Source organism: Cervus canadensis, chromosome 14, assembly GCF_019320065.1.
Source record: "Cervus canadensis isolate Bull #8, Minnesota chromosome 14, ASM1932006v1, whole genome shotgun sequence".
NCBI classification, from domain to species: domain Eukaryota; kingdom Metazoa; phylum Chordata; class Mammalia; order Artiodactyla; family Cervidae; genus Cervus; species Cervus canadensis.
In genome coordinates this window covers 42228236-42242248 of record NC_057399.1, presented here as the reverse complement: position 1 = coordinate 42242248, position 14013 = coordinate 42228236, and the positions used below count along the sequence as shown (strand labels likewise).

General features: G+C 39.0%; 1 protein-coding gene across 5 annotated transcripts in view; it reads left to right on the top strand.

Annotated features, from left to right (window-relative positions):
- Positions 1-7356: 7356 nt before the first annotated feature.
- The window catches only part of FREM1 (FRAS1 related extracellular matrix 1), a 171100-nt gene continuing 164443 nt past the window's right edge, over positions 7357-14013 (top strand). For 4 of the 5 annotated variants that reach the window (XM_043487093.1, XM_043487096.1, XM_043487097.1 and 1 more), the window contains exon 1: positions 7357-7998. The gene's annotated coding sequence lies outside the window, so the exon portion shown is untranslated. The remainder of the gene's footprint in view (positions 7999-14013) is intronic. The other variant, XM_043487094.1, reaches the window with a different exon arrangement.

The following is a 14013-nucleotide window of genomic DNA, read 5'->3' as shown; positions in this document are numbered from 1 at the left end:
GTAATCTGATTTAGTAACCAAAAGTGTTTTTTTCTAAACCAAAAGTGTTTAAAAACCTGTTACTGATAATCTCCAATGAATTTAACCATTTTTTAAAAAATTGAGAGGTAGTTGAGATATAACACTGTGTAAGTTTGTATACAATGTGTTGACTTGATATATTTGTATTTTGTGAAGTGATTACCAAGGTAGTGTTAGCTAATCCCTTAACAGTTATTCTTATGGCTAAATATACTAATTTGTTTTCAGGAAACTGAGTTTTCTGTACTTCACTTGTATATAAAGGGACTAAAAATACCTTTTTTATTGTCAGAGACTTATTAGTACTTCTCTGACAATGGTTTTTTGTATAATTGGTAAAATAAGATTACAGACTTATTTATTCAACCAATTTAAGAGGAATACTTTACTTTGACACAAATGTAAAATGGTATTATTATTGTGAGTGAGACCCAGTAAAGTAAGAGAATCACCTCAAGTCACACAGCTGCCTGATGGGAAAACAGCAAATAGAATCTGATCTTCTGACTCCTTATATAGTGCTTATATCACAACTAGTTCTTTACTTTATTGGAACTCTTTACTTTTAGTAGAAGCCAGGAAATGCCTCCACTTTCAGACCACTCAGGTCCCTTATTGTAAACTCCTATGATGCCCACACTTTCCCCTCTTAGTACTCATCGCATTCTAATTTCTAGCTCACTGTTCATCAGCCACCAGATGGTAAGCTTAATGCAGGCAGAACTCACACCTGCCTTGTTCACTGGTTTGTTCCTGATACATAGCAGACTCTGGACAGGTTTTTATGGAGTGAATAGTGTTGCAATGAATTCTGCGGTGAATAATGTTGTAGAATTAAGAGTCAGGCTAGGTTTGACTAGACTTGGAAGTTAATGTAATTATTTAAAATCCTGCTTTAAAATGCTATAGCTAAAATATACTTTATAACATAGCAATCTCAGACCTGAAATATACCCAGGAGAAAATAGTACATAGGTCCACCCAAAGGCAAATACAAGAATGTTCACAGCAACTTCATTCAGATTGGTCCCAATCCAGAAAAACCCCCAAAAGAGACATAGGTAAGTAAATTATTGAGTATTCATACAAATGGTATATTACACTATAATAAAAAAGAGAGAAACTGTTGGTGAAAAGCATGGATGTATCTCACAAAACTTACGTTGAGTGAAAGATACAAGATAATATATACTGTATGACTCTATGTATATTAAGTTCAAGAACTGTTAAAACCCATCTATAGTTATTGAGACCAGAATAGTGGTCACCTTTGAGTTTCACTGAGTGAGGAGGAGGGTGTTGACTGGGCAGGGAAATGAGGGAATCATTGAGGGTGGTGAAAATACTCTCTGACTTGATCTGGGTTGTACTTACATGAGTGGATGTGAGCAGGCACATTCATCATGCTCTATACTTAAGATGAATGTACTTATATATACTTCTATATATGGATGGGCATTCTGGTTCTTTCCACTCCTTGGCAACTGTGAGTAGTGCTGGTATAAATGTGTCTGTGCAACTATCTCTTTGAGATCCTGCTTTCATTTTTGGGAGGGGTAGAGATCTAGAAATAGGATTGTGGGATTATGTAAGTCTATTTTTTTTTTTAATAACTTCCATACTGTTTTCTATAGTGGTTCCACCATTTTATAATCACATCAGCAGTGCACAAGGGGTCCAATTCCTCCATGTGGAATTCTTAAAGACCATCTTTCCTCTTTGAGAAATTCTCTGGGAATTGTGACCAGAACTACCCTTTTTTTACACTTTTGAATGTTAAAAATATACTTATTAGATATAATTTTTCAGAGAAATTTTAAGTTTACAGAAATATTGAATGGAATGTATCACTCAAAGTGAAAGATACAGAAATTTTTCTTATACTCACTACCCCAATACATGCACAGCCTCCCCCATTCTCATATCTCCCACCAGAGGGGTATCAGTACCATCTAGATTATATAGTCTATATTAAGGTTCACTCTTGGTATTGTATGTGATTTGGGTTTGGACAAATTTGTGAGACATCTATCTACCATACAGAGTAGTTTCATTGTCCTAAAGCTTTTCTGTGCTCTATTTATCCTTCCTATCCCTTATTCCCTTATTCTTTTTTATTGTCTCCATAGTTTGGCCTTTCCCAGAAGTCATATAGTCAGAATAACCCAGTATGTATCCTTTCAGAATGGTTTCTTTCATTTAGAAGTATGCACTTAAATTTCCTCCATCTCTTTTCATGGCTTGATTGCGCCCTTCTCTTTTAAGTGCTTGAGAATTAATGCACCATGTAGTCAAAATAGAAAATAATTTTGTATCATAACTTGCTAAGAGACTCAAACTTAATTATTCCAACCACTAACAGGAAAAGATGATTATGTGACATGATAGCAGTGCTAATTATCACCACAATGGCAATTAAATTACAGTATATAAATCTATCGAGTTAACATGTTGTACACCTTGAATTGACACTGCATTTTATGTCAAATATATTTCAATAAGAAAGGGTTCCCATTGCCTTCAAGATTGAAACTGACATCTCTCATGGTGCCTGGCGGTCCTGCCCAGCTGCTTTCCCATCCTTCTTCCCTGTTCCCATTCAGAAAATCTTCCCCCCTCTACATTGTCCTGTTGTGTCAACATTCATGGCTCCCTCTTCTTTCTTAGTTGCCCTGGGCTTCTATCTCCTGCTAAAACTAGTATGGAAGATGACTCTCTTCCTTCCGGATAGTAAGCCATAGGAACTAGACCTGGGCTGCTGGTGGTTTTCTTTATCACAAAAAAGCCTCTATGTACCAGGAGAAAATAAGGTTAATATGCAAATTAAAGCAGAGACAAAGTTTATCAATAGAGAGACAGAGAGCTAATGCTGGATTTGAGTTAATGAATCCCAAGATCCATTCAAGGTATTAGAATTGTTTAGGTCCAATGAGCTAATAAATGCATGTAAGTAAAAATGTACATTAGGTGGTACATGTTCAATAATTGTTAGTGATCTTTAATCACATCTCAGTGTACAAGTTATTTCTGTTGTCTTGTCTTCTTCTAGTGAATTGTAAGGATTTTGAGAGCAGGCACTAGGTCTTACTTACTCATCTCTGTCTTTCCTAGGATTAGCACAGTGCCTGGCATATACTAAGGTTCAATAACCCCATTGAAGATAATTTAATAGATCAGCCTGTTCTGGTTTCTGCTAGGCACACTCATTGTGTGACTTCAGCCTCAGCTTCTAAACAAGTCCGGGGGGATTTTTTAATAGATTTGTGCCATTTACTCCTGAGAAAAACATCTTTTGCCTATGGGTGTATTCTGTTACTTTCAGTGTTCACCTCTTGGACTAACCTACCATGATTTTTTTTTAATATAGCAACTATTTTTACTTTGTTTTTTTTTTTTATGATGCAAAATACATTATCTTTTGAGAGAGTTGGATTTTTTTTTTTTTTCTTTAAATCAATAAGCCAAGACTCCTAACTCCTTGTATTAGGCTTAGAAAGATAAAACTGTCCTGGTGCTAAGCTTTGAAAGACCAAATCTCTCACAAAGATAGTTGAAATGTAAAACAACTCAAAACTAAATTGCTTATGTTGCCTTTGGTACATTTCCCTTTTCCTGTAAAAGAAGAAGATAAAAAGTATTCTTGATTTTTTTCATGCTTTTAATATGTACATGGAAATCCTAATGTCTGTTTACTTTAATGCTAGTGTTTGAAGCTGTGTTAATTGCTAATGAGAAAAGTACCGTGCAGTGGAACGAAATGAGTCAGTTTATTCTGATTTCCTACCTCAGTGTGGTGGACAAATATGGAAATGATAATCCTAGGAGTTTCCACTTCCACAACCAATAGCTTTGAGTATGGAGGAGGGGAACCATTTTCTCAAATAGATTCTGTGAAGAACATGTGACTTGAGCATCCGTCCTCATAAAATGAGAGAACTTGAATCTTTCATTTCTCCAGCTGGACCACTGGCTTCAAACATAAAACAAAGCGCTGGGAGAAGGATTTTTTTTATTAACAGCTGTCTTGCTGGGTGTGTACATGTGTCTATTTAGAAAAGGCTGCTCTTTCAATGTCTCTCCTGTCAGGACACCCTCTTCTGGCACCCTTATTTGGAAGATCTTTAAGATATTTTACAGGGAGACTTTTAGACATCTTTTAGAAATATTGAATATCTTTTAGATTTTTTAAAACAAAATCTTAAAAAAAAACTTTTAGAAGTAAAAGTTATATTTTCTTCCTTTCCAATCCTCATGCTTCATTATTGTTATTATTTTTACTGTATTGGCTACAACTTCTACAATGTTGAATTGTGGTGATTGTAGCAGGCATTTTCTTTTTAGTGGTTACTAAAATTTTGCCATTAAGGATAAGATTTCTCACAGAGGTCTTTGGGTAAAAAGATTTCCATTCTGGTCTTAGCTGGCTAATAGTGTTTTTTGTTTGTTTATTTAGTGAATGAGTGTTGAATTTTACTGAATACCACTTTTTGGCATTTATTGAGATGATCGCATGGCTTTTTTCCTCCTTCAACGTATTAATGTTGTTTTTATTTTGAACTGTCATTTTAATCCTGAAATAAACCCTATTTGGGTATAATATCTTTAAAAATACATAGAAAGGTTAGATTTGAAGGTGTGTTATTTAGAATTTTGCACTTCTGTGTAAAAAAGTGATCTTGGTCTACACTTTTAGAATTTCAAGCAGAGCACATGGCTCTTTTTTCCGCCTTGCTGGGTTTATTTCATTCCCTGTTATTCTCTAGCCATCCCAAACTCTGAGGACGGCAAGTCTCTGCCTCTACACACTCCCACTAGGTTGTGTTTCTGTTCTTTTCTTGTACATAAGGGTGTTAATCTTGCTTTCATTTTACTTACTTATTTGCTTTAATTTGATCTATTTAAAGTGGACCCTTCCACTCCTAGCCAATAGTCTTTTTTGCAGCATTGTTTCCCATAGCCACTGAGTTTTACAAATTCAGTGGAGGGACTTCCTTGGTGGTTTAGTGGCTAAGACTCCATGCTCCCAGTGCAGGGGGCCAGGGTTCAATCCCTGGTCAGGGAACTAGATCCTGCCTGCTGCAACTAAAGATCCTGCATGCTGCAATGAAGATCAGAGATCCCTCATGTCGAAACTAAGACCCGATGCAGACAGATAAATAAAATAAATACAAAAAAAAAGAATTCAGTGGAAAACCATCTTCACAGTACGATGGATAACACTTCTGTGCTAGGTGTCATCAGCAACACTTAAAAGGCACACTCCTATTTTTTTTAACATAGGCTTTTGGTGAAAGTGTTGGCTGTGCTCCTTAGAGAATGCTATATTCTACGGCAGTTTAACAAAATTGTACATGTTTACAATCCAAAAAGGTATGGTCATTTCCAACACATGGCATTCTGTATTTTTCACATCACATCTAACCCTAGGGTTAGAAATAGAATGACTTCTTTAAAATGCATTTTGTTTCAGTACTAAGTTCAACAACACACGCTTTTAGTGGGAGAATTCTTCGTTGTTTCTTTGGCTAAGTTCTTTTAAAACATTCTGACTTTGCATTTCAACTCGTTCAAAGAACACTTTATTAAAGTTGATAACTATATTATTTCAACAGCCGCTATCCACTGGTGAAAGATATGAGAAAGACTCACTTATTTGTATAAGTGGGTACCTCAGATTTCAAGATATTTTGGCTAAACTAACTCTAGTTCTGTTTATTCTAGTGTATGTTCAGCACAAAGTTAGGCCAACCAGCATGTGTATAATTAACTTAATGAAAATTACATTTCCTGAAATATGTTGCAATATATAAGTTTTTGTTGTTTTTTGCTTAGAATGCTGAAGGGATTTTTTTCCCCTACAGAAGTAGTATAAAACATTTATTTCTGTTTCCATATGAATCCACAAGCTTTATTTAGCCCAGATGTTAGGAGAAGCACATCAATGCAACTACCTACTATCATTCCTTTCTCAACTAATAGCATCTAAAATCATCTTCATTTCTTTGCAGGTGAGATTTTCATAAGCTGGGAAGGTTTTAAATGTAGTCTGAGAACAGGATTGTCTATCACACTGTGTTTCCTGTCATCATTAAGGGGTTATTTCTTGTTTTTGTTTTTTTAAAGATTAGTACATGAATCATACATTGCCACTATATTTTGTTTACTAATACTTTTGTGTAGTGAACACTTTACTTATAGAGAGCTTAGTGGTTCTTGGAGACATTTTCATCCATTTATTCTCAGAGCAAGAGGAAGGATCAAGAGATTCTTGAAGATTTTAAATTTCTGCTGACTCCGAGTAAGTGTACACGTACCTTTCATTGCTAAAGCATCCATAAGGCATGTTTTAGAATGAAATAATTGTTTCTCTCTCGCCCTTTGAATTCTTTTTCATTTTTTATTTGCTTTATTCCTTCTTCACATAATTTTCTTCCCTTTCTTCTCCATTTTCTTCTTTCTCCCTCTCATTGCTTCCCAGAGAGAGGGTCTTATGTGGTGACCTTGTTCAGGAAAACAAGTCTTGTCTGAACTGGATTTACAGTGCCTTGTTCTTTAGGCAAAGGTTTAGAATAACCAGACATGTCTCAATGTAAACATTTCCCCCAAAGCAAGATAACACTCCAACTTCTCTATTTATGGTCAATTTAAAAGTTAGCCCAGATACTAATGCCACTGTTTTATTTTTTTCTGGTGGGGATGAAACACAGGAAAGCATTTTATCTTGCAGTTGTTAAGGAACAAAGCGTTTACCCACCCACTGAATCCCGCCCAGTTTAACTGAATGAATCTCTGTTGAGAGCACGTTTCTTGACCTGTGATAGGGTGGAATCAGTGGGGTCATAAACTATATGCAAATGAGATGAGATTTACAGAATTTTTCTGGGTTTTTAAAAAAGAACCAGACACATGAAAAGCCTTATAAACTGAAGAACTAAAGTGGTACTTAAAACCAACCCCTAGAATCTCCTCTTTTCCTTTAAAGGCTGTGACTAAAGTTCAAAGAGGCCAGGTCCCCTCCCTCTCCCTCCTCCCTTCTGAATGCAGGACATCTTTTCTGAATCTGAATAAAAACCTTTCAGGCTGGGAATTTATTTCAGGAGAGGCTTAGGGAAAAAAATGTTTGAAGAGTTTGAAGGTTTAGGAAAAAACTTGTGTGAGTATGAGTGTGGGTGGGTATGAGCATGTCTGTGTGTGTACCTACGCATGTGTGTGTACCTATGCATATGTGTGTTTGCACACACATGGGTATGAGGGTGTGTAAATGTGTGTGCTTGCCTGTGAATGCATGTGTCTGTGTGTAGGTGTGGGTGCATGCACATGTGTGGGTGCCTGTGTGTGGTGTGTGGGGTGATTGTGTGGATGGGGTGTGGGTGTGTGCCATGTGTGTGTCTGTGAGTGTGTGTGCCTGTGCGCTGTGACGGGAGAGGCAGCTTGGGATCAGCCAGTGGCGGAGCAGTTAGTACAGAACTAATAGTGAGAAAGGGAGCTGGGGAGAGACTAGAAGAGACGCCACCGACCTTTAACAAAAGCTCAGTTTTGTCCCTGCGGACCCAGCCGGCAGAAGGGACTGGAGAGCTGGGGCGCTCTGCCAGGGAGGTCGGCTCGCTGCAAACCGTTGCGGGCATCCCTGATCATCCCTTTTCCCTGGGAGTCCTGAGCTTGGCAATCGGGAAGTTTTCAAAGCTTCAGCAGCGACTGCAGCCTTGGAGAAGACCAGCAAAGACTGTGGAGTGTGTATGTGAACTTCAGTTCTGTATTTTCTTATGGGGTGGGTTAATGGATTTTTAGTACAAAGAGAGCTGAAACTCAGCTGACCTGAAAGACTGGAATTTCAGCTCTTCCCCTCCCTGGGCTGTTTTTCCTCCCCCTTTCCTCTCAAAGCCCTTTAAATCAGAGATTACCGGGTCAGTGACTCTTATCCCGCCTGCCTGCGCCAAGGGTTTCTAGCTTTTGACTTGGCAAGGAAAACCACTACCTGTAAGTATCTGCTTTATGTATTTCCTCTCCTCTTGACTGTGAACATTCTGCTAGAATGCCCCAGAGGTTATTTGTGTGGTAGCATTAACTCCGAGTAATGATACAAGAAGTAGATCAAGTCTGCTTGCAAAAGTTTAATTCTAATGTAAACTCACAAGGTGGCAAATTGGAGTGTTAAAGAGCCTTATGTCCCAAATGGGAGGCTCTTTATTACATAATACAAATTTATAATTCTCTTCTCAATCTATCCCCAATAGCATTCACCAGTGAAAAAACATTTTTACATTCTGAATTGTCCCTTTTCCCTGCCCCCCCAAATCAGAATATTTCTTTTCAGCTAAACAAAATGGCAAAGAGAAAAAATGCAAAAATTAACAAAACAGATAATATCCTCATGGTATAAAGATACAAAAGTTTGGATGAGATGATTTTTGGATAGCTTTGCTTTAGTTTAGTTATATATGTATATACATATTTAAAGTATGGTTTCTTTTTTTATGGAGTTGAAAGCCAGTGTTGGAGAGGCAAAGAAATCATATTGTTCTGAAGTTTCTGACTGATTTTTAATCTCTTTCATGTATCTGGATTTGGCCTAGAGACTTTTGTGCTGTAGTAAATGATTTTTTTTAGTTGTCATCTGGATCCCAGAAATAATTTTCAAGGCATTTAAGTTTTGTTTCTGTTTTTTTCAATGCTTGTGTGCAGTCTTGTTGTGTGGTATGAATTACAAAGCTTAAAAAGAGCATTTCGGGGGCTGGTTGGAGTTTATGGCCTGGGAATCTTGCTGGAGAGATTAACCTCTTCAGGACTATTTTACAGACCTAAGCAGGAGATCCTAATGTTTTACAGGTTTCTGCTCCAGAAAAGTGATGCCACCATATTCAGCACTGCTTAAAGCTTGAAGCTTTGCTTCTTAGTCCTCTGCTTTTCTTTGATAAAATTGCCTTCAGAAATAACACTAGGAAAGTGTTAAATACTTTCCCTCTTTCTCTTCATCAAAGATCCTCAAAACCCAATGTCCCTAAGAACCACTTGGGGTAAGGCAGGCACCTAGGCCGCACCCCCAGAGGAGTTTAGACTTGGTGGGCCGGGGGTGGGGGGCTGAGGGGGTGGGGGGTGGAGGGGGCAGGAATTTCCCCGGTGATTCTCATGCAGGCAAGATCACACTTGGATGAGTAGTGCTTTACATCGTTCTTGGCAAATTAAATTCTTGTCATGTGCTCAGTTAATGTTAAACCTCACACCTAAGTAATAAGCTTGAGTGTGAGCTGATGTTGAACACAAGTTACATGAAGCATGGTTTTGCATGCTTGACTGACAAACTAGAACTTTTAACCAGCTCTTCTGCCATGAGTAAGAAAAGCAGTCAGGGAAATGTGCCCCGATTCCTTGTGTTGGACTGTGTGGTCTGACCTGCTCTGCATGGCCAAGTTATGTTTGTCTTGGAAACTTTAAGCCCAAGGCTCTTCTTAGTTCTTTATCAACCTGCTGGGAATGGTCTGCTCTTGGGGACAGATTAGGCTGAGTGGGTTGAACTGAGTTGGATTATTTCTTGGGACCTGTTCAGTAGAAGTATAATTCCTAGAAATCTGTTTTGATTGGACAAACTCACCAGGATTGGGAGAAATAGGAAATGATTCCTCCATCATGTTGAGGTCCTCATTAGACAGCATATGAAAGGAAGAACTCAGCTTCCATCCCTGTCACCAGTGACAATGAATGACATAATATATTTACAGTAAAAAGAAAATAGGATATGGTCATCAGTGCCCTTTTCTTTTTTTCCTCTCTTCATTCCAGATATTTGTAGGTGCCTGCTACATGCCAGGCTCTGGGCTGGTGCCAAGGATTCAGAAAGATCAGTGTATATAATATGGATAGACACTTTGTCTTCATGGTGTTTCATGTCTTAGGTGTCGCTAACCGATCTTATATGAGTCACCTATTCTTGCTAACTTTCACTTCTGCCATCAATAAAACAAAAGTGTTGAATTAAATGCGCTTCCGGTATCTTTCTAACTCTGATATTCTGACATTGATGGGTATGCCTCAGTCTTCTAAACATAGATATAGAGGGGTAAGAGCTTTTCAGTGTTTGCTTTGACCACAGGCCCAAAGATTTGGCTTATTGCTTTTCTTAAAAATTTAAAAAAAGTACCATTGAAGTTTTCTTTCACGAAGAATCAAGACTGCTGATCTAGTGAGTTATAGACAAACACCACCTTTTCAGAGCACACAGTCATGCTCACAATGGAAGCCTGTAACTCTCTGGAAAAGCTGTTCCCTGGGCTGGGTTACATGGGCCAGCAGCCTCTTATCTTGTCTGAATCTGGTGTTGCTCAGCCTTTGGAGAGCTGGGTGGTCTGAACAGGGCTTGCCGGCTTCCATACTTGCACAGCTTGCTCCTTGACCCTTTCATTCAAGTGGTTTGATAGCTTTTGTGATGCTGGGTGAGGCTCAAACAGAGACCTTAGAGGGGCTGGAGGAAAAAAAAAAACAAAACAAGTCCCTAATGAAATCTTACATTTTTTGTATACTGTAGTTTCTTTTACTGCAGTGAATGGGGCAACATTTCAAAGGGTTCTAAAACTTGACCATCAAGATAAGAAGATCAAAATATAGGCATGATCTATGTGTTTTTCTGACAAAATGAAGCCTCCAGCTGTCTGAAGACACTGCATTAGGATGGGGAAGTGCTCACTGGAGGACAGAGTATAGGGATCTTGCAAAGTTAAGATATTTTTGACAAAAAATCTTCTCTCTTGTTGGTAAGTTTAATGGGGAGGGCAAAATAGGCTTTGGTTTCACTTTCACCCCTCTCTTTTTCTGAGTTGTTGATAGGATGTCAGAAGACTCCTTTAGTGCATCGTCAGCAGCTGCTAAGATTGTCATTCTTTGCTCTCAACTTTGTCCCTGAAACCTTCGTATCTGGCTTCCTTAGAGAGAGAAGCAGATAATGCCCCAGGACTCAGCTGAGCTCCAAGTCCTTCCATTGACATGGCCCACCTCCCTGGGATCCATCTCTGCATCCTATCAAGTGTTACCATCTGCTCAGTATTTACAGATGCTCCTTGAATTCTTCTCTTACCATAAACAAACCAGGACTTTATCTTATGAGGTTGCACTCAATACCACAGTATTTTCTATCCCAGGTCTAAATTTCTTGTTAGCACAATTTTTTTTTTTTCATTTTGTAAATTATAAGCCAAAATCATTGAGTAGTTATGAGAATTCCAGAGGGGATCAGAATTCCCAGATGAAGATTCATCCAAATGTTCAAATGTTGTTGAGTGTTTCCTATCAAATCCTGTTTATTGCCTAGATTTGTTTTTGTTTCCGTAAAAGTGATTCTTCTTGAAAAAAAAAAAACACAATAACATCCAAGAGCAGTGCTTTAGTTCTGTTTTATATAAATCTTCTCTTTTGCTATCACGTGGTAGGATGAAATATTGTTGTCAGTAGGCATTAGTGCCTGTTGTGAAAACAAAAGGTAGTGTTTGTAGACAGCCCTCTTCAATATTAAATCAGAGTGGTATAGTAGAAAAAAAAGAATGGCCTTTGGATAAATTTCAATTGGGTTCCCATCCTAGGCTGTAATGTTCTTTGGTTTTATGATGTTGGCCAAGTTACTTACCAGTTTCCTTGGGAGTAAAATAAATGTGTTGATGCTTACCTTCCCAGGTATTTAGAAGGGCTAAATGACATTTGGAAAGCACCCAGGATGGTATATGACATACGACTGGTTCTCAGTAAACATTTCTTCTTTAGAAGAGGACTAACAGGTATGAAGGCTGGAAAGAGTTGAATGTGTGACAAGCCACTCAATTTATAGGTCAAAGGCGAAATGGGAAATAGAGCTTTCTTCCAGGCCTCATAGACTGGGCAGAACGGATATCTGTCCACCACTTCCTCAGCCTTACCTTGATTCCTTCTTCCAGGTTAAGAAGAAGCATGAAACAGATTCATAAGCTCAGAGATCGCCAGAGGGATTCATAGGGAGAGAACAAAGGCAGTGTGAAAATCATTCTGTCCTCTTCTACCTGACCCTTCTGAATTAGAGACTTGTACAGCCGTTTCAGATGCATATATAAGGAGAGGAATCAACTTGTTTCTCTTGGGATTTTGCTCTACTGTAGCAGGCAGCCCAGCCTCAAGGGGGAGTATTTGTTTGTGATTTTGAAACTCTCCAGTTGCCCTGTGGTCAGCCTAGGAGCTGTCACCAAATGGAAAGACACAGTCATTCAGACATGTGGTGTGAGTACTCTATCTCTCTCTGTCTTTCTCACTCTTCTAACCAGTTTTAAGGCCGAAGTTTAAACTGGAGTAAGTCAGTCTCTCAACTTACATCTATGGACCTCCTCTGCGCCAAGTCCAGTGACCAAAACTGGAGATAATTTGAGTGAGCAGAACAATCATGGTTGTTATCTTCAAAAAGCTTTCAGACTAAGGTCAAAGGCAGACATGTTTTCAATGACTGCAGGTGGGCATCGTGTGGTAAGGGTATTGCAGGGTTCTATGCCAGCAGTTAACCTAGTCTGGGAGGTTGAGACCTGCAGGAGGCGTAGAATTTAGCCAAATGTAGGAGTAGGCAGGAGAGGGGAAAGGGCATTCTTAGCAGAGGGGACAGCATGAACAAACCATGTAAAGGCCTGGAATGGGGAAATGCCACAAGTTTAGGAAAGAAATGAAAACCCGAGTGACTAGCTTGTTAGTGGCGAGGAGGAGAGTTGTGTGAGAAAGAGGCTGGAGAGATGTCAGGGGACAACTACATAGGAAAATCCAGTCCCACAGTTAAAGGGACCCCAGAAAGTACCTGACCTACACTCACTCCCTGAGACAAAGAACCCTGCTGACGTCTATACCTCAGCCCTTGCTGTTACTGGATGGCTTTGAAGGAAAGTTCTTTCTCAGAGGAACCCATCCTCCTGGTTCTGTGTATGGGAACCACAGAATAAGACAATTTTTTTTCATCAATTATTGCTCAAGTAAATCTCTGTCCCATACACATGCAGTTGATGTTTTGGAATGTAAATTTATATGTTTGTGTTTGTTGAAAGTGAACTTGGTGGCTTCCATTCATCATTCCAGCCTCCATTATCTAAGATATACATCCTGACTATGTCCTCAGTGATAACAGTTAACCTTGCTGGATTTTGGCTGTCTGTGAACTGGATAAGCTAATCTCTTTATCTTTGTTTAGGAATTTGGAAAATTGTTGAGCCAGAGGGTGCCAAAAGTGGAGCTCTGGGCACCACCCAAGCTGTTTCTCACAGAAAGGTCCAAGTATAAATGAGAAGAACTCAACAGTGTCAATGTGGGCTGATATTCTTGATTTGACAAGAATGCTAAATGTACAGTTCAACTCATCACTGATTTCATCTGTCAATACATGTGTTGAGTGCATATCACACACAGCAGAGAGTTCTGTCCTCCAGCTTTGAAAAACAGAGTCACGCAATTGTGTAGGATGTGACACATGCCCCATGGTGGGTTTAAGTAAAGTGTGACTTCTTTGCAATAGCAGGAAGAAAATCTTTCCAAATGGAATGATGAGGTCTTAGGACATCTTGAAGGAGGCAGTTCACAAGGCATTAACATGTGAGAAGGATTTTAATAAGAATGGAAGCAAAGACATTCCAGGTAGGGCAGACATGAGGAAGGGCATACAGGTGAGAATGTCCATCAAGACCCAGTGATGTAGTACCTGAGGTTGCAGGAGGGGGACGCCTGTGGTTTGGGGATACAGAAACCCAGAGGTGATGGCCAAAGACCATGGAAGCAGCTATGTAGTGGGAAGCCAGGTGAGGTCAGATTTTAAAGAATACTGTATTTTCAATGATACTATATGACCAAGAGAGAACAAAACAGAGGATGGAAAGAAAAGGAAGAGAAGATAAAGGAGAAAGAAGCATTTGTGAGATAGAAAGGGAAACGGGAAGTGTATTGAGTCACAGAAGCGATTGTGCAGACAGTGTGGGTGGAGGGCATTGTTGGGCACTATTGAGATCAGAATGG